The sequence below is a fragment of the Sus scrofa genome, chromosome 5 (assembly GCF_000003025.6).
Source record: "Sus scrofa isolate TJ Tabasco breed Duroc chromosome 5, Sscrofa11.1, whole genome shotgun sequence".
NCBI lineage: Eukaryota > Metazoa > Chordata > Mammalia > Artiodactyla > Suidae > Sus > Sus scrofa.
Window position 1 is genome coordinate 35,187,017 of NC_010447.5, and position 19,194 is coordinate 35,206,210.

The 19,194-nt window shown below is 40.4% G+C and overlaps 1 long non-coding RNA gene across 1 annotated transcript; it reads right to left on the bottom strand.

Moving 5' to 3' along the window:
* LOC110260703 lies at nucleotides 1,863-12,572 on the bottom strand. Its single transcript, XR_002344042.1, has 3 exons — nucleotides 10,197-12,572; nucleotides 7,680-7,763; nucleotides 1,863-4,369 (listed from the first exon to the last, which is right to left on the bottom strand). It is a non-coding gene; the product is annotated as an uncharacterized LOC110260703 (long non-coding RNA).

A 19,194-nucleotide genomic window follows, 5' to 3' on the forward strand; every position in this document is an offset into this window, starting at 1 on the left:
GGACCTTCTAGGACTGCCCGAGTCGCCCACCTATAAAGCCGCCTCGCTAGTACCACATGGATTAACATCATCTCTTGGGTCTCAGTCCGTCCGCAGTTCCCAAAGCGTGTTCCACAGAAGAGGTGCTCTGTGAAAAAGTGGCAGTGGGAAATGAGTCCCCACCCTGAGATTCCGAACGCACGTTAACAAATTACAGGCTGTGGAAATCCTGAATTACAGAACCCTATTTCATTTAACCCATCCTTTCTGAAACTTGTCTGGCACCAGAATCCTATTTACATGAAATACCTCTACATATGTTGGGAAACATCAGTAGTCCATAGACTAAAAAATTTTAAATGCTATACTAGGCTGTGGTCCAGACACCATTCAAAACACCCTGAAAGCTGTTTTCTTTATTATCATCTATCTCAGAATAGGCGTTCTATTTCAACTACTATCTTCATAAGGATAAGAGTAAATAAAGTCTATCAAGGCTTAACATAATGTATAAAAGCATATGAAAATATTTTTCCTTTGGCAATAATAAAATTTTAATTTTTAAAAAATAACGTTTTACCCTAAAAATCTTATAGCACTTACTGCCCCTCTAGAATAAAAATTATATGATTTCACTTTTCTGCTCTATAGAAGGAATTATTTTTAATCGCACACACATGATTTTCATTAAACAGAGTTATACAAAGCAACTAAAAACAAATTCGTTAGTGGTAGGCCCACTGAATTTATTCCTGAGGTCAAGAAAACAGTTAAGCTTACAGATAATTTTATTGAAAAAATTTTAAAATGTAAACCAGGTTGTATCACTGATCCTTTTAAAAATCTTCAATGGCTTCTCACTTCTTCTAGGGAAAAGAACAAACTTCCTAAAATAGCCCACGGTGCTTTGCATATTTTAAAACACCTATTGTGCCGGCCTCATTTGGTACCACTCCTCTTCGCACTTTCCACATATCAGCCTTACTGGCTTTCATTCATTCATCCCACAAATATTTACTGACATATTAGAAAAATATGCAAAAAGAATAAGGATTATGCCCTCAATAAAAGAAATGAATATGGACTCTATAATGCAGTGTCAGGTAGAGATAAATACTATAAAGAAAAGCAAAACTAGCCAAAGGTCAGTCTGCATGCTCAGGACAAGCCTTTCTGAGAAGGAGACTTCTGAAAAGACACCTAAGCGAGGTGAAGGCACGAGTCGTGCAGACTCAGGGGAACGGCATTAAAAGTAGAGCTTGGGATGTGCACTGTACCTTGTGAGGAACAAGATGATTGTTGGGGGCAGATGACAGAAGGGGAGAGTGGCACAAGATGGTAACAGAAAAGTAGGTGGGTCAGAACAGCAGGTGAGTTGGAATTCAAATGTCACAGGAAGCCCTTGCAGAATTTTAAGCAGAGGAGTTCCAGGATCTGATTGATGCTTAAAAAACTATACTTTGGGTCTTGCTTGCACAACCCAAAGTTGTGCAGTACAAAGGGACAGACAGAGAGAAAAGTCAGAAAGCTCGTGCTTTGGGCCAAGTGAGAGAAAAGGGTGATTGAGAATAAGGCAGTTAGAGAAGAGCTGTTGAAAACAGCTATATCCAGGGGTATTTTAAATATTCCTGGAGTTCCCGTTGTGGCTCAGTGGTTAATGAATCCGACTAGGAACCATGAAGTTGCGGGTTTGATCCCGGCCTTGCTCAGTGGGTTAAGGATCTGGCGTTGCCGTGAGCTGTGATGCATGTTGGAGACACGGCTTGGATCCCTAGTTGCTGTGGCTCTTTGTGTAGGCCGGTGGCTACAGCTCTGATTAGACCCCTATCCTGGGAACCTCCACATGCCATGGGTGTGGTCCTAGAAATGGAAAAAAAAAAAATTCCTGCACATCCAATAGAATTTGATAATGGAGTGAACATGGACATGAGTGCAAAAGAAGAACGAAACATCCAAAGTTTGGGGGTCTCAGGGGCTGAGTAAATGGCAATGCTAAAATGCCAAACACTGGAGGAAGAGGAAGTTTTAGGAGAAAAGAGTTAAGAGCTCTGTTTTATCCTTGGTGAGCTTGAGCTCTCTATTAGCCATCCAGGTGAAGATATTACATTGACAACAAGATGGATGAGAGGTGATTTCATGGGAAGGTGGAGACATGGAGTTGTAAATCTGAGAGTTATCTTCTACCTTTTCGCCCTCAAATGCATCATGTTCTGCCTCTAGTCCTCTGGACATGCTAGTCCCTTGGTCTGGACCTCTTTTTCCTTACCCTCATTTCACTGACTGCTTTTAATCTTCTGGGAATTTTGTTTAAACCCCATATCCCCCTGGAGGAAGTCTTCTTCGATTCCTCAGGCCAGATTAGATCCCTCTATAATATGATCTCCTAATACCTTGTAATTTTCAAGATCCTATGGATCACAATTATTGGCAAATAAATACTTCTGAAACTAATGACTGTCTTGTCTGAGCCTCATTTGTATTATTAAAGAGCGAATTTGTATTATTAATTCGCTCTTAAATTATCAGCACCTAGTACAGTGTCTGTCTTGTAGCAAGCACTCAATAAATGTTTATGGAATTAATTAGTTAATTAATTAATTGGATCCAGAGAGACCTATTTCTTCATTACCACTTCATTGTTCCTCCACCTTCTTGCTTCTCCTGTTTCTCTGACATAGGCGCTTACTGCCAACCACACCTGAAGCTTACTCTCAAATATATATCTTGACAAAAATCCTAGGAAGATGTAATTCACTAGGAGAAGAGAAGCCAGATGTGCAGAACTGCTTTTAGGTCCAGAATTGCATTTAAGGCCACATTTTTTGAAATGACTGATAGGACTGTTTTTGAGAAAGCAGAAGTCCTCATTGATGCCAAAAAAATAATCAGAGTGACACAGTATCATGATGTGTCTTTTGCACCATAAAAGGAAATTATTAATTTAGACTGATAATCACATAAAAGCCTCTGATCAGTGAAGTACAGATTTGTATTTTTCTGCTTCATCACAGTAAATTACAGCTAGAAAGTTCAAAGACCTATCAAATAATGTGTAATTTACTACCTTGTCTTACCTCATGTTGGGGGAGAAGTATTCAACTGGAAAACTAAGGCATTTTAAAATGAAATTGGCTTTTTAAAAATCTGTTCAGAAATTTATCTTACTCTAGCATCGAATTAGAAATAGAGCCAGAAAAAAAACAAAAAAAACTTATCCACCCAACTCAAATATAAGCCTATTTCAGGTAAGAGTGTTCGAGTCAATTCCTGTCATTCCACTTCACTTTCCCCATCTTTTACCTGAGAAAGCCTTTCATTTCCTTGAAATTTCTAATAACGCTCTGAGGAAATCAGTATCTTATAAAGTGGTGGGATCATAATAAAGTTCGAGTTTATATCTCTCCTATAATGTTTGTTTCATTATAACAAATAACTAAAATACCTCAATGGAGGATTATAGCAGCATTCGTCTCTTTGAGAGGACATCTCCACAAGGGCTGAACTTGAGAATCTTCAACTTCCTATTCCCCTTTTTCTAACTTAGGGCTAACACTGTCCTCAGTATTGGTCACTGAAAGTGGCTGACAGATGGATAATTCAAGATGAAGTTGTTGCTAAATGAGATGATGTAACCACCTCAAGTAGAAATAACTTTTACATGTCACACTGCATCCAAGTGAATGAAACAATAGCAGCAAAATTATACCCAGATACTGGACAAACATGTAACCATAATTGCGTGGTTTCAAACTTAACTTTTTCTAGTAATCACGCACCTGAAAAACATAGTTTACATATTGTGTACCTTGCCTTCAAGAGTTGAGAGATTAATGACTGAATTGAAGCTAGACTGAAACTATGAGCCCAACACTCACAAATGCCATGTTCAAAGCAATACTTTCAAGGCCTAACGCAGTGCCAGGCATTCAGTACATGCTCAACCAACAGCCATTATTCACACAAAGAAAAGATGGAGAAAATGGAAACGATGGTTGGAGACAATAATAAAACCTCATACATTTTTTTTTTTTTTTACCAAGTGTTTTGGATTCTAATTCCAGTATCTGTTTGGATGAGAATTGAGAAAGTTGTTTTACCTCCCTAATCTCCCAGGAATGGTGCTGAAGTTCTCATTTGGATCAACAATTCCAACGTATAAGATGCCCTTTTCTGCACATCTCTTTATTTTATGGGACTAAAATGTTACAAAAATAATGCAAGTTCGTTGTGTCAAATTAAATGATATTGTTACCTGAAGAAAAAATTAATAATCTCCCTTTTCTCTTTTCTTCTCCGAACCCTTGACAGTGCAAATGCTGGGTCATAAATTCTCCAACATCTGCCTGTGTGTTTACACGCATACTTTTCTCTGGGTCACTGCCTCTCCAGCCTAGAGCGGAAACACAGAGACACTTCATCACCCTTCTCCTGGTATAATTGTTATTCTTCTCTCAGATGTCACCTCAGTTGTCACTTCCTCTGTGCACCCCTTTATACTCACCTGAGTAAATTCCTCTTTTTACTGGGAACTGATAGCTGTTCATCAAAATTTGTTCTCTCTTTCTAGAGCAGTCTTATGATGGCATGGCTAGGAGATGTAACTCTCGTGTTGCAATTAGGTGTGCCCATTGAACTAAACTGTTTTATATGCAAGTTGAAGCATTGTGGAGTATATGTCCTCCAAGTTCACATCTCCACCCCTCAAACCCACCCATCCTTTGCAGGAGAAAACCATTCCTCCATTGATTGCCATCAACTGTTTGGGATATCTTCAAAGTCCTGTTGCTTTTATGTGCCCTCTTATTCGAATAACCCTGATTTTCACTTGGAAAAATATTCCTCCCTCACTCTGAGTTCTGTGATTTGAATGGACCCAACTGCACCATTTGGGCTCCGGGGAAGCGGCGCATGACTTAAGCCTCACTGATACGCCCACTCCATCTGTCTGGCAACAACAATTAATTCACGGATAGGCATTTTACCAAAGTTATTCCAACAAGAGGACATTCCCAAGAGTTTTGGTGGACTTCTTGAGAAGTATTCTTTTGTTGCTACTGTTACTTGAGTGGTATAGTATAAGTATAAAGCTGCCAACACACACAGAGTCTGTCTTAAGACTATCCCAACTCAGAGGAAGGCAGAGCCAAAGTAGTGGAGAGAGACATTCTTGATAGGTCATTTGAGCATCTGATCAGCCTAAATCTAGCAACACACTTTACTTTGCAGTTGACAGCCATTTGTGGTTTAGGCCAGTTTGAATAGAGTTTCTGTCATTTGGTATTGGGAGGCCTGAGTGATACATTCTCCCACCAATAAGCCCCATATCCCTTTGATTTCACCTTACTGAGGACAGATCCTACATTCTATCTCATTTGACCCTCTTCCCCAAAGTTTTAAGTTCCATGAGGGTAAAGATGCCTTATTTTTCTTTGGCATCTCCCAATGCCTCTGTGTACTACCTAGTACTTAATAAATTTTGAAAGACTAGATGGACAAAACAGAGTCTATGGCACCCAGGAGACTGACTGAGGAAGGCGAAGACATAGCTGCTTTCCTTAAGGAGTTTATAAATTACTATTAATTATTCCCAGATGGAAGTGCATGCATCCTAATTCATCAGTTCCAGCTATGAATTTGAGGAGCTATTAATTATATGTTTCTATTGGATGGTTCTACAAATATGTATTCTATAAATGATACTAACTCCATTCCCTTTTAGATTTTTCCATCACTTTATCTTTTGGGGGCTGGCTTGCCTCTTTAGCTGCATTTGCTCCAAATATCCTTCCAGTCACATGATATTAATCCCTCAGTATCAGAGAAGGGCTTCAGGGGAAGGGAGAGCAAAAGGGGAGGGAGAAGAGAAGACGGGGAAAGTGAAACCACATGAAATGGGCACAGTACCAAAAACATTTTTGAAATCTCTGGTGAAACTTTTTCTGGCATCACTACATAACAATAGCACATCATTTTCATTAACTTGAACAAACAAAACCAAACAGAGATGAAAAACCAGTACAGATGTGATATAACTTTCCACTCCTAGCCTGGTCTAGGCAGCCGCATGGAACCACTTCCCTTAACAAGGCAGGACATGTTCTTTCAGTCTGTCCCAGGACAAACAGCACATGGCACCAGGCACACAGAACTCTGGACCAGGTCATTTGTACTCATTCTGTTCGTCTCCACTATGCTCCTCTTTGATAGCTGATGTATCTTGGTGTTCGCTCTTCTACCTCCCACCTTTCTATTCCTTTTGTTACTGACCTTCACAATGCTCCCTGTACCTGGAAATATGTCTTGTTCCTTCAGTGCCAAGCAACTTTCCCCTCTTGCTCTCCTATCAAACATTTCCTTTGGCTGAGCCTTCCAAGGCTGATCTCATTGCAAACCATGTTTGCACACCCTGAGTAGCTTTATTGTTATCTCATGAATCATGACCATCTGAATTTCATTTTCATTTCCTTGGAGGAAAACCCTGTCTGGTGTGTGTTCCACACAGCCCCACAGAAAGGGATGGCACTCAATAAATAATAAATTGTGATGATAACAATACCATGAACATACACTCCAGAAAGAACACACAAAGAACGAATGACTGCTGGACCTAGCTCTTGGTCCAGGGACTGAATTCATCTGGTCATGATGGGCTTTGGTCTGGGAGTGTCTGTCATGCTGTAAATCAGTGGCTCCCCCACTATTAGTGGTAGCACATGGCTCTTCAGGGTAGTCCAGGGACTACAGGATAAACATATAACAACACAGCTGCAGGGAATCTTGGAGATTTTATTTTCCTGATGAGGATTATGAAATCCAGAGAGACTACATTGTTCTTAATGCCAGAAGATCTCAGGGATACTCTACTCGAAGGTGCTGGTTCTAGCTGTGATTTTGACTTTCAGCAGGCAGGCCTTGTAAACTTGGGGAGTACTCCTGGGTTTTTAAAACCCATTTATTTCACATGAAAAGAGAACGACCTATTCTTCATGGATAGGGTTGGATAAGAATTCAATAAGATAACCAATGTGAAAGAGCAAGAGCAGCCAGAAACTCACATTTTATTGCATGCAGTCATCACATGCTATGCACTCTTGGTAAAAGATTTATATGAATTATCTAATTTAATCCTTACAACAACCCTAGAATCCAGTTATTGTTTGATCCCCACTTTAGAGAAGACAATTTTTCCAATTTTTCACAGCTAGTAAGAGGTAGACCAGTTATTGAAGCTGGGCTTTTTTTTTTTTTTAGTCTTTTTGCCACTTCTTGGGCCGCTCCTGTGGCATATGGAGGTTCCCAGGCTAGGGGTCTAATTGGAGCTGTAGGTGACGGCCTACACCAGAGCCACAGCAACACAGGATCTGAGTCACATCTGCAACCTACACCACAGCTCACAGCAATGCTGGATCCTTAACCCACTGAGCAAGGCCAGGGATCGAACCTGCAACCTCATGGTTCCTAGTCGGATTCATTAACCACTGAGTCATGATGGGAACTCCAAAGCTAGGCATTTTTAATTCAGGATGTTATCTAACCCAGGAGCATGGTAAAGTCAAGCAATGTAGAAATGCAAAGCATTATTTAAATGACTCTCGAAATACTAAGGATTAATATTAACAGGGAGTGTTACAAATAAAAATAATTCATAATAGTATCAATATAAATCAATTCTATCTTCATCTTAAAAGAGAACATCTTACCAGGATGAATTCAAAGTGAGATAACCATGATCTGATGGATGGTATCCTGGGTACATAGAACATATCCTACTTTCACTATCTCATCTAGAAGAAAAAGACAAGAAATAAAAGATCGAAACACTGCATGTGATTCACCCGCCCTGCACTGAAACAGCACATGTGACATGAGAAATTGATCAGGTGCTTTTTTTTTTTTTTTTTTTGGTCTTTTAGTCTTTTTAGGGCCACACCCGTGGCACATGGAGGTTCCCAGGCTAGGGCTCTAATCGGTGTTATAGCTGCCAGCCTACAGCACAGCCACAGCAACAGCAATGCCAGATCCGAGCCACGTCTGCGACCTACACCACAGCTCGTGGCAATGCCAGAACCTTAACCCACTGAGGGTGGCAATGCCAGAACCTTAACCCACTGAGGGAGGCCAGGGATCGAACCTGCAACCTCATGGTTCCTAGACAGATTCGTCTCCACTGCACCATGATGGGAACTCCTGATCAGTTTCTCCTAAGTTAGCGCTCACACTGTGTGACTTTAGGATTTCGAGATCCATATTTTTCATATACAAGGCCCCTAAATATATGCCAGTTCTTTCATCTGGTGTTCAGCAAAAGAAACCATGACCTGTTTCTATCCTAAGGGGAAATTTGGCTATTGGTTTGAATTTCTGAGAGAAGTTGTTATTCTTTAATATGGAACCTTCCTAGGGGATCCCTAAGGTATTTTAACTACATGCAATGGTCACATTACTTGCTGAAGCTAGACTATAACCCCAGATAAAGTGAAGGACTAAGCCAAGTACTGGCAGAAAATGTGTATGGTACTGGTGGTGGTGATGGGGGTACTCTGTACTGCTAAGAGGGGGGAATACTTAAAAAAAAATTTTTTTTTTGTCTTTTTGCCATTTCTTGGGCCACTCCTGTAGCATATGGAGGTTCCCAGGCTAGGGGTCGAATCGGAGCTGCAGCCACCGGCCTACACCAGAGCCACAGCAACGCGGGATCCGAGCCGTGTCTTCGACCTACACCACAGCTCACGGCAATGCCAGATCCTTAACCCACTGAGCAAGGCCAGGGATCGAACCTGCAACCTCATGGTTCCTAGTCAGATTCGTTAACCACTTCGCCACAACAGGAACTCCCTTAAAATATTTTTGAGTAGGGGAATTAACTTAGGAAGAATACCCTCCTTGTGTGAGTGACTGAAATCACCAAATACGTCCCCGTTTCTTCTTATTCTCTTTTTACCTCACCCCCCTGTACAAGAATAGGCAGTCATCCAACAGCATTCTCCATTATGTCTATGTTCTGTCCTAGACAGAAATACAGTCATGGATAAGGCAGGCAAAGTACTTGCCTGCAAGGAACTTAAATTCTCAGGGAAAAAGCCAGAACATTGATGTAATAAATAAATAACTTCAACTCTGATAAATGCTACTAAGAATACCATATTTCATCAATTTTAAAATGTATTTTTTCCCATTTCACCATTTCTGAGATCTAGAAGCATCTTACAATCAGATAGTATACCTGACTTTAATAGGCAGCATTTTTTTTTTCTTTCTTGGGTATGTAAATAAACGTATCACATTTTACAACTGATGATTACAAAGATTCAGTGAAAATGATAAAAAATGTGGGAGACACATGCACATTTGCAGAATCATTTTTTAGCAACCATGATCCCTTGACAAATTAATAATTTGCCTACTTCTAACACTAAATAGCTAAAGTGTGTCAAATAACCTTGCCAGTGAAAATGCATATAATGGGTAGGATGAAAGGGGAAATTTCAAATTTTCATAAAACATCTTATTCCCCTTGAACCTAACTTCTTTTAGTTTTTGATGTGCTTCTTTCTAGCTTGTGCTAAATTTCCCTTAACTCTTCCTTGAAATGCCTGCATTATCTCTTCCACATATCTATAAATAGCTTCTCTAGCCAGAAGATTGTCTTTCCTTATGTTTTTGTTTTTTATCTTTAAAAAGTTCCCTTTCATCTTTTAATTTATTTTAAAAAAATCTCCACCTCACTTTTTCTCCCCCTCACTTCTGTTAGTTGGAGGTTACTTCCTCTAGACTTTCCTGAGTGCCTATCTCCCCTCCTCACAGCCTTGTATACAAATCTTCTTACCTGTCGGTCCTCTTCCACCTGCATTTAAATTCCTCCCTACTCTGCACTTGCCCTCCCAGCTACCTGTGTTTACTGAGGTCTGCCACCAACTGACACTGATACTTCACGGCCAGAGTACCTCTGTGGGCTCCCAGATAGTTTCGGGTTTCCCTTCATGACTTATATTAAGACATGTCAGCACATGTTGGGCCTTTGCATTTTTCTTCAACATTTAAGTCACATTTTATTTTTGGCAGCTGAAGTTATGGTTAGAGAAATCCTTTTTCCTTTCTCCTAATGTTTCTATGTGGGAATCTCTTCTCCTAGGCGCGAATGGTTTGAAGTAACATGTCTAACCCTCCTTCCCCACCTCCCTCCCTTCTCACCAAGGAGAAGAAATGATATATCTCACCAGTAAGTCTGGGAGAGAGGACTGAGCATGCTCAGCTCTGCCCTTCTGTCTTTCCTCTGGATTTCCTTGCAGAGGGGCTACCTTGGGTCTGTTCCTGTTGCGCCTCTGAATCCATGTGGGGACAGAGTTGCTAGTGCACGTGTGACCTAGGAGGTAGGAGGTCCAACTGAGCATTGGAAATCCATGTAGGTGCCATCTCAAGCTGCCTTTGCCAATCCAGCTTTCTGACTGTAGCTGGTGTGTCTGTCTGACAGCTCTACTTTTCAATTGGCTCAGAAAATGCAAGACAAGAAATCCCCAAACACTCCTTCTCACAGTGCCAAGAGATTTAAGAGCACAAATGAAATAATCAGGAAAAGGGATTTTAAAAAATCAGAAGTGCGCAAAAATGAAATTAGTGCCCGAGAGTATAGTAGGCCCTCATTTCTGGACATGTCCAACCATAGGGAAGGGAAGGGTAAGGTAAAATTTATGATGCTTCTGTTATGTACAAGCAACTTTATTCCCCATTCAATCTTTACAACTGCCTTTGGAGTTTTTGATGTCATTAGACTGTTTCACAGTTGACAAAACTGTGGCTCAGAAAGTTTGAGCCTTTCATCTCACAGATGATACAAGAAATAAGATTCAATCAGTTAGCTTTGGATGCCTTAACAGAAGACAAGGCTGAGTGGTTTAAACAGTAGAAATTTATTTTCTCACAGTTTGGAGGCACGAAGTCCTAAGGTTTCAGCCAATTTGGTTTCTGGCAAGAGCTTTCTTCTTGGCTTACAGATGGCTGCTTTCTTATTATAGCCTCACGTAGCCTTTCCTCAGTGTGTGCACACAGTGTGGGTGCTGGAGCCGTGAGGACAGAGGCACAGACAGAGATGGGGAGAGAGAGCACTTGCTCTCTGGTGTCTCCTTTTATAAGGACACTAATCTTATTGGATCAAGACTCTACCCTTATGACCTCAGCTAACCTTAATTACTTCCTTGGAGGCCCCATCTCCAATATACCTAAGCTGGAGTTAGGGCTTTAACATATGAATTGAAGGTTGGGTTGAGGAGCTAAGCATTCAATTCATGACAAAGATTAAACCCAAATCTAGCAGATTCCAAAACTGAAGGAGAGGAGATGAATTGAAAAAAACAACTCAAGGAGAAATTCTAAAAATTAAAAAAATACAAGACACTAGATGAGAGATTTGAAGACAGAAAAGAAGGGAGAAGTGGAATGAATCATAAAAGCTTAAAGGTTTTTTCCAACTCTGAGGGTCCCTATTTTATCATAGGGAAATTCACGGTCCAAAGAGACTTCTATTTCATTCAGAGAATTCACGTTTCCTAGCTCCAGGAGCCCCAGAAGATTTTTGTGTCAGATGGACGGAATGACGCTGGGAAATGTGTTCATCTGTTGACACTCACCCACATTTACTTCAGTCTTGGCTTATGCCCTTAGCTACCCCTTCTCTCTTCAGGCAAACCTTTAGCAGCTGAAAACTGGTAATGCCTCTACCAGAGTCCTCTGACCTTTTGTCAGAAAAGCTCTGTTCCCCCTACAAAAGCAAGTGTCGACCTTTCCCTGGTGAGACTGTTTTCCAACACTCAGTGACCTTCTTCTAGGGTCGTCTCAGACTCCAGCAGGTTGAACTCAGGGGCTTTCTCTGGATGTCTACTTCAAATAGCCTTTTCCCTTTTTTAAAACTGAATTTGCAAGAAGGTAAAATGTTTGATTCCTCTCTTCCCCATTCCCTATGAATTAACAATTTCAATCTAAGAATTTTACATGTAAATTGCCTCATCCAAATAGTATCTGTTTAGTATTTACATTTTCAAATTAAAGGGACAATGAAATAAGGTTTTAGGAAGTACACTGAAAAAACCAGTTGAAGGAAATGTAAAAGCCCTTCGGAAACGCCTTTTTGAGAAGCGAGTAAGCTAAGAGATGCTGCAGAGGTAATAGTGCAGAACCAAACGTCATTAGCAAAAACTATTGTGGGAATAAATGAAATGGTTTAGAAACTTGGCAGTAAGGAGTCTCCCACAGTCTAAACAAGCCCAATTGCCAGCTGCATCGAAGTGTCCACAGCCCCCTAAGTGTCTTGCTAATTGCTGTTAGTTGTTTTCTGGTAAGGACCTTGATTTATTATAGATCTCCTCTAGAACAAGTTTTTGAACCTTTTCCCCTACTTCCTTCCGCTTTAGGTAGTCTAGCCAGATCTGGAAATAATCTGAAGAGAATCTGAATTCCACCTATCCTTCCCTTCTCTGGACCAGATGCTGGCCCAGATCTACATGACTCTAGGATCTATATAAACTGACAAAGATCTAGACATATTTGGGGAGTTCCCGTTGTGGCTCATCGGTTAAAAACCCGACATAGTGTCTGTGAGGATTTGGGTTCGAGCCCTAGCCTTGCTCAGTGGGTTAAAGATCCAGCGCTGCTGCAAGCTGTGGCATAGGTCACAGATGCAGCTCCGATTTGACCCCTAGCCTGGAACTTCCACATGCTGCAGGTACAGTCATAAAACAAATCAAAACAAAACAAAAATGCATATTCGCGGGTCCAAAGTTTTCCTAGAGCTTAAAAATGTAGGAATACTAACCTTCTGGGAAATTTTATTTAAAACTCCCCATGTGACTCTTATCTTCCAAAAGTGAAGAGGTCACTGATTGCCTTCAAGTCCAAATGTCCATAGCTTCTCTGGCTGAGTAAAATGGAAAGGGTACCAGTAACCGACTCAACCACTCAACATGTTTATGTTTCCAGGGGCAACAGCAGGTAAGAGCACATGCATTTCTTTGAAATCACTCAAACCTGGATCCTAACCTCATATCACACTGGTAGTGCCATCTCTGAGCTCTGGGACTCAGATTTTAGTTGTGGTAATAGCACTATCTCACAGTAACCCTCTCATTTCTTTATTCTCCTATTTTATGGATGGGAAAAAATTAAGGCTCAAAAGAAACCACCCCAAAATGATTTCATGAAGGAGGTGGAAAGTTGAGTCTTGACTGATGACTAAAATAGAGAAAAAAAGACTTGCCTAGAGTGTTATAAACCAGTGCTCAAAGATAAATTCCCCGAAAGCCTATTGAGAACATCAGATTGCATTTACTGGCACAGAAGGCTCACATAGAACAGATATATCAGCATTTAGTGTGTATAAGAATTATTTGAAGAGCTTGGGTTTCAGTTTTAATAGGCATTCAGTTTGATTTTGTTACATGTGCTCCAAGGACCATACTTTAAGAATGAGCGATAGTAATAGGAAAGAAGAATGGAAATCTAGATTACAGAAGCTCTTGAATGTCAGACTATGGAGTTCAAGCTTAATCCTGAAGATAAACAGAAATCAACTAAATAGGAGTTCCCATCGTGGCTCAGTGGCTAGTGAATCCGACTAGGAACCACGAGGTTGTGGGTTCGATCCCTGGCCTCTCTCAGTGGGTTAAGGATCTGGTGTTGCCGTGAGCTGTGGTGTAGGTCACAGATATGGCTCGGATCCCATGTTTCTGTGGCTCTGGCATAGGCCGGTGGCTAACGCTCCGATTGGACCCCTAGCCTGGGAACTTCCATATGCCGTGGATGCGGCCCTAAAAAGACAAAAAGAAAAAAGAAAAAAGAAATCAACGAAACATATTTGAGCATCAGTCTGGCATTCATTTTTACACAAGGTAATTCTGGTCACAATATTGTGTGAAAATTTCTCAAAGAGAAAGTCTGTAGTATTTCCTCAGATTTATGACCAAATCTAGCTTCTCTAATTCTGTGGTTACCTTAAAGCTTACCTTTATATAGTACCTAAAGCCCAGGAAAAAATGAACTGACTAGATCTCCATGCTGTATGCACTGTAGACAGAAGTATGATTAAAATGGTATGTTTCAAACAAACTATTCCATTACAATTCTTCTTTTTAGTTTACTTTCTAATTTGAAGAGTTCTTTTTCAAATATAGTCAGTAAGAGTCATTTTTTTCCCCTCCACAGCATATGGAAGTTCCCAGTCTGGGGGCTGAATCTGAGCTGCAGCTGCTGGCCTACATCACAGCCACAGCAACACACAATCTGAGCCACATCTGTGACCTACACTATAGCTCATGGCAACACCAGATCCTTAACCCATTGAACGGGGCCAGGGATTGAACCCACATCCTCATAGATACTAGTCGGGTTCATTACCACTGAGTCACAACAGGACTCCGGTAATGGTCTTTTTGGTCCATCTTGTTCATATAGTCATTACGTTCAAGGATGGAATTTCATGCCCGAGAAAGGCATGATGCCTGATTAGAAGTAAAGACATTTTCTCCACAAGCCTCTCGTGAATACTAATCTCATGACTTAAAGTATTCTCTTATAAAATGTTATAAAAATATATCCAGAGGAGTTCCCGTCGTGGCGCAGTGGTTAGCGAATCCGACTAGGAACCATGAGGTTGCCGGTTTGGTCCCTGGCCTTGCTCAGTGGGTTAACGATCCGGCGTTGCCGTGAGCTGTGGTGTAGGTTGCAGACGCGGCTCGGATCCCGCGTTGCTGTGGCTCTGGCGTAGGCCCGTGGCTACAGCTCCGATTAGACCCCTAGCCTGGGAACCTCCATATGCCGCGGGAGCGGCCCAAAGAAATAGCAAAAAGACAAAAAAGAAAAAAACATATATATATATATATATATATATATATATATATATCCAGAAAAATATTTGTTTATTAAGCACTCAAAAAATACTATAGTACTATAATATTTTGCTTCCTTGTTTATAAAACTTAAAAGTTTATAAAACTTCAGTTCCAATGCCAGAGCATAAAATATGTGACACCTGATTTACTCGTATCAGCTAGGAATCATTTTTGCCCTAGTTAAATCACATAAAGCCCCCACTGATCTCTTCTATAGGATGCTCTTTGTTAATCTGGACCTCACTCTCTTTTTTTTTGATTTATTTTCTTTCTATAATAAGTCCCAGAATGATAATGCTGGGTCATGTGCCTTGATCTTAAATTGATGATCATCATAGGTCAAAAGTCCACAGAAGAAAGGCAACATTTGCTGATGAAATCACATGAGTTGATGAAATCCCTAAAGAGCAGCTGTTTGTCTAGTCAAGTTCAACCCAACATTTCTCTAAAAGTCACCCCCAATTTTTTAACCCATGGGATTGATGGTGGCCCAAGTTTTGTGCTTTGGTGTGTATTTAAAAAGATTCCTATGTGAACCTAGGTAAGCGTGCAGAGAAGTGAATTTAATAAGGCACTAGTTACCTAGGTGAAATTGGTAATTTCTTCAGGAAATCATTGATGGGGAAATGAAAAACCCTTTGTTCCTTCATTACTTGTTTATATATTCTCGTTTGCCTTTTATTACCAAGTTAAAATATGTTTTTTTTTTTGACCTTTCCACAAACCAATAAAAACTGCTCTGCTCCCAAGAAAGAAAAAGACACCAAGAGTAAAGCCAGATGTACAAAGACTGAGCGCTCACTCGCAAAGCTCTCTTTGGTCTTATCTCTGCAGAACCCTTATCCTAAGGCTTCAAAGACTGCCAAATACAAGCACACACATACATAATGGTTAATGTTTGATGATGAGATTCCTTTCACAGCTAAGAAAGTAACAGAGTCTTCCACAGTAGTTTGTCCAATCCACAATTGATGAAAGTTGTACAACTGTAAAGGTTTTTTTGGACGAATGCCCAAGTAAACTAGTGAGGTTTCACTCTATTTAACTCTTAAACAGGATCTTTTTTACTCACACAACATATATATAGTAAAAGTAAAAAAGTGGCACGAAATCATTCTTTTCCTCGAGAAAGGGGAATATTATGGTCCTTAAACCTACCTGATGAAATCACAGGAGTTGATTTTAGAAATACATATAGCCTACAGTGTCTAAAAGAGCCCAGGGATGGACCACATGATGTTTCCTGCATCTTTTTTCTTAAAAATGATTTAAACTTGCAGATATTTGCACCTGGGAACGCTTTTGCCACTAATCAGCCTGCAAAGACTATGAAGTTGGTATTACCAATTTACGGGCAAACTCTGAACTGAAGTGGCATTTCACACATAATGTAACGGTCTTCCTTGACTCAAAACCTCCAAGCAGGGCTTGGAAACAGGCCAGCACATCTGCTATATATCCCTGGATATATCATCACCATCTAAATAGAGATACATTTTGAAACTTGAATATTTTTAGAGGCACTTTTTTCTTCATTTCTTCTTTAGAGAATTTAAATTGTTTCCTTGTCATTTTACTTCCAGACTGCCAGACTAGAACATTCACACCATTTGTTTTTTTCAAATATTCCTGAATTAAATGTCAGAATAAACATCTATATTTTCGCACTTTGTTTCATGCGCTGGGAGACATCAGGGATTTTACAGAAAGCATTATTTAAAAAATTCTTTATCAAAATTAAAATAGGGGAGTTCCCATCGTGGCGCAGCGGAAACAAATCCAACTAGGAACCATGAGGTTGTGGGTTCGATCCCTGGCCTTGCTCAGTGGGTTAAGGATCCAGCATTGTCGTGAGCTGTGGTGTAGGTCGCAGACGCAGCTCAGATACCACATTGCTGTGGCTCTGGCGTAAGCTGGCGGCTACGGCTCCGATTGGACCCCTAGCCTGGGAACCTCCATATACTGCAGGTTCGGCCCTAAAAAGACAAAAAAAAAAAAAAAAAGAATTAAAATAGGCTCTAAAATTATAGCACAGGGAACTATATCCAATCACTTGTGATGGAACATGATGGAGGATAATGTAAGAAAAAGAATGTATATATATGTATAACTGGGTCACTTTGCTGTATAGCAGAAATTGACAGAACATTGTAAATCAACCATAATAAAAACTTTTTTAAAAATAAAGTAAATCTTGGAGTTCCCATAGTGGCTTAGTGGTTAATGAATCTGATTAGGAACCATGAGGTTGAGGGTTCAACTCCTGGCCTTGCTCAGTGGGTTAAGGATCCGGTGTTTCTGTGAGCTGTGGTGTAGGTTGCCGATGTGGCTCAGATCCCGAGTTGCTGTGGCATAGGTGGCTGCAGCTCCAATCAGACCCCTAGCCTGGGAACCTCCATATGCTGTGGGAGCGGCCCTAGAAAAGGTCAAAAAGCCAAAATTAATTAATTAATTAATTAAAAACATAAAAGTAAAGTAAATCTTTTTGGTTCTCTTCACACAACAGATTTTCTTTTTTGTTCATGTGACTTCTAAGAACTCTTTTCTCTCCCTTGTGCACAACAAATTAAATATTTATGCATGGCACTCAAGTTTTGAAGAGGATATCTAAACAAAATGTTTAAGTCCCTCTTATAAACCAGCAGGAAAAAGACAGAAAATGTTTTGGAAAAATAGGGAAAAAACTTGAATGGATATTTTACAACAAAAGAGGATTTCCGAATGGCCAATAAGTGTGAACACATGAAAAAGTGCTGACATTAACTATCAGGGAAAAAAAATGTGAATTAAAACTACAATGAAATACAGTGCTAACCACTGTCTAACCAGTGGCTAAGACAGACAAGTAAAGATGGGGAGCAACCAGAACTCTCAAATTGCTCATAAGAAGGTAAATAGTTAGAAATCCTTTATAAAATTGTTCGGCAGTTTTCTAAAGCTGAATGTTTGCACTTCCTAGAACTCAACAACTTTCTGCCTAGCCACATACTTCACGGAAATTCCTATGTATGTCCACCAGTAGACAGGTATTGAGTGTTTTTAGCAGTACTATTTGTAGCAGTTCCAAACTGTAGACCATCCAAATGTTTTTCAATAGTATAATGGAGAGAGACATTGTGGCATCATCCTAAAATGAAATTCTAGGAGGAGTGGATCAAATGATCTTCAACTGCATGTCACGATGTGGATGAACCACGAAAACAATGAACACCATACAATTACATCTGCATAAAGTACAAAAGTTGGCAAAATCGTCTGTGGTACTGGAAGTTAATGTAGCAGTTACCCTCAGGAAATCGTGACTAAAGAGGAATGCAGAGAGGAGTGGTGGGATTCCACTAAAATACTGCTTCTTGTTCCAGGTGTTGCTTTAATAAGCTCTATACTCACGGTTTGTGCATTTTTTCTGAGTATCTTAAACTCCTAGAAAAATTTCTTTAAGTGCTCTGCTTTCCCTTCTAAGTCTCATCCTAGGAATTTAACTCAAGGAAAAAAATGATAATAGGAGTTCCCGCCGTGGCGCAGTGGTTAACGAATCCAACCAGGAACCATGAGGTTGCGGGTTCAGTCCCTGCCCTTGCTCAGTGGGTTAAGGATCCGGCGTTGCCATGAGCTGTGGTGTAGGTTGCAGACGCGGCTCGGATCCCGCGTTGCTGTGGCTCTGGCGTAGGCTGGCAGCTACAGCTCCGATTTGACCCCTAGCCTGGGGACCTCCATATGCCGCGGCAGTGGCCCAAGAAATAGCAAAAAAAAAAAAAAAAAAAAGACCAAAAAAAAAAATGACAATAAAGTTCAAACACACATCCTACAAGGATGTTCATTATGACATTAATTTACATTGAAACACTGAAAAAAAAATCCAAATGTCAAAAGGTAAAGAAATTTGTTTAAAATTGTGGTACATTAAAAAATGAAATATGGTTGGCTGTTTAAAAATACACTTGAGATAACTTTCTTATTCATAAAATATTTTGAAATATTAATAAATGAAAATAGGTTATATGAGTACGTTTGCTACGTCTTTTGTATGGGTGTCAGGGCCCTGCCTCCAGCGCCCTGGGTGCAGTGCTAACATTTGTTTTCCATGTGAAAGGCAATCCCTGAAGCTATGATGTGCACAGCCAGCCCAGTGGTGCACGACCATCCTTCAGACATCTACCAAAACATTTTGTTTAAAAACAGAAACAGGAGTTCCCGTCGTGGCGCAGTGGTTAACGAATCCGACTAGGAACCATCAGGTTGCGGGTTCGATCCCTGCCCTTGCTCAGTGGGTTAACGATCCGGCGTTGCAGTGAGCTGTGGTGTAGGTTGCAGACGCGGCTCGGATCCTGCGTTGCTG